This window comes from Trichosurus vulpecula, chromosome 4, assembly GCF_011100635.1.
Source record: "Trichosurus vulpecula isolate mTriVul1 chromosome 4, mTriVul1.pri, whole genome shotgun sequence".
NCBI classification, from domain to species: Eukaryota; Metazoa; Chordata; class Mammalia; order Diprotodontia; family Phalangeridae; genus Trichosurus; species Trichosurus vulpecula.
In genome coordinates, this window is record NC_050576.1 from 94707923 (window position 1) to 94710612 (window position 2690).

The window sequence follows — 2690 nt, forward strand, 5'->3', positions numbered from 1 at the left end:
GAAATGAAATGAATGAAATTTTCAACAACATTTTATTTAATTGGAATATTAACAAATAACGTCTTCAATATTATTTCCATCATTTGTGATGCAAAGGTTGATGTGCTTTGCAAGATTCATGTGAACTCAATGCAATAACTTTACATTGCTGTCAATTTTAGCACATTCATTCTTTATGCATTCAGTCAAGTGTGTTGCTTCTGTGATCTTCATTGAGTGCAACCTCTCCTTTAGCATACTGCAGAAAAAGAAGTCAAGGGTGCTAAAGTCTGTAAATATTCCAAGTATTTCAAAATATGCATTTCGCCTATGTGTCCAAACTTTAGGGACACCCCGTAGTAAGAATGCTAAGATTGATATAAGTAGATTTATCCAATATTATCTCTAATTATTGGTCACTGAAGAAAGATGTCATGTTTAGAATGCCCCCAATTAGGTAGCATGTAAATTTTTTGGGACAAACAACAATTTGTATATGGTTTTATTTCATGACAGCAGTGGTCATCCTTATGTGCTTATGTAACACCAAGCTTGTTCACAATGTTTTTCATTGATCAAATGAGACTAGATTGAGCTGGTTTTCCCACCAATAATTTAGTTAGCTTTGTTTAGTGTAGTTTATTGATTAATAAATCGATAAGCTAGATAATATCAATAGTAATGTTGTCAAAACTGCTGTTGCAGTATTTTTTATCGTGTGTGTGTGTGTGTGTGTGTGTGTGTGTGTGTGTGTGTGTGTGTGTGTGATATGTGATGTGAGCAATTTGGAATAATTAAAATCCCTCCTTGGTCTTCCAAATGTAATTTAGTCTGACCTTCTTCTCCTCAATTTGAGCCCTAGATCATGTGCTACAGAGGATGTTAAAAATTAATGTTATATGTTCCTTGTATATAAATCTGGATCTCAGTTTGTCTTAGCTCCTCTGCTACACAAATTAAACTTTTTTTCCCTAATTATATCTTAGGAAACATTCCTTCAACACTTTAAAAATCAAACAAAACAAAACCATTTTTTTCCTCTTTTTTCTTACTTGTGGAAGGCCCTATTAGATTGTCTTCTCTCTCCTCACAACCCTCATTCAGAGAAGAAAGTAAAATCCAATTATTTCCCTTGTATTTCCAACTCTTTAGTCTCATCCATAGCACTAGAAGGTCCCAAAGTTGAACTGTTTCTATTAAATGGACATATATAGGACTCTAAAATACTTTAGGGGACATCCAAATTGAAATCCCCTTTTTAAGCTATCCTCTGCTTTTATTAGGAGAGCCATCTTGGGTTATTTCCCTACATGGATAAAAAATATTTATTTAAATGAAAAAGGCACATGAAGAATAGAACATTAGAAAGAACAATTCAGCTGTATATGATGGGAGAGTGAGCTTGGAAATATATACATATTCATGTACACATATATTTATATAATTTATGTATATGTGTATATTTAATATAGTAGAGAGCAGATTCTTATTCTCAAATCTGTATGGTCTCTGAGAACCATTCCAATTTTAGTTTCTTTGATTCTAAGATAAGAGAGACTATAGCTATATAATTATACCCAAAAAGTTGGGAAATTTTGAGTTGAAGTCATCATAGTTTTATGGATAGAGTACTGGACTTGGAGTCAGGAAGACATGTGTTTGAATCTTCCTACAGACCTTAATAACTGTGAAGAAATTTAGTGTCAATTGTGAGATATGGAAGACACTGGCACAGGACCACCCAAAATGGTGTGCCTACATTAAGGAAGGCACTATATTCAGTGAGAAGAGAAATGCAGCAGTACAAAGAAATGTGAGCTGCATAAATCCGGAGACATCTCCATCACAAATATTCTAATCAACTTCTTTTGTCCAACATGTGGTTAGAGCCTTCTGAACTCATATTGGACTGATCAGCCACTGCTGAACACACTGTACCCTGACCTCAACATTGTGATGTCATTGGTCCTCTTTTAAAACCAAAGACAAACAACAAGTGTGAAAATATGAGCAAGACATTTAAGCTCTATTGATATCAATCCCTTGACAGTAAAATGAGGAAATTGTTCTATTGATCCTTCCAAATCTACATTTATAATTTAATTATCCAAAAAGTTATCTAAAACACTACTTGGGATCTTAAAGACATTTTTAAAAATGGTATATTGAGTAGTTTGGGAACTGGTCATTTTACCTTTGCAGAAGCTGTTTGTCAGAATTAAACACTTCTCACAGCCTACAGGATAAGAGGAGAATCAGATACATTTTAAAGGAAATATGTACTTATTAACAGATTTAAAGTGATATACTCCATTCAGATGTTAGAAAAATAGACCACTTAACATCATTAGTCAGATTTTTTTTAAAAAGTAGAAATTTGGAATAATTTCAGAACCACATTAGTAGTAACAAATTGGAATTTTGAGACTTATTGAACTCTATGAATATTCACAGGATGGGGGTCACGAAGGTCTTTATTTAAGGCATGCACATTAATGTGATTTTAAGATATTGGAGCTCTCGTGCTTAATTATCACACAACTCACATATTTAACAATGCAATTCATTTTCTTAGGGCTTTTGCTTAAAGTCCATAAGCTTGACATTGTTTCACTTTTAGGGATATGTTTCTTGGAAACTTGTGAGAAAACTATAAATTTTGGTATTGCTAACTCAGAGTCAACCATACCAAGTATTTATATTTATTAAAA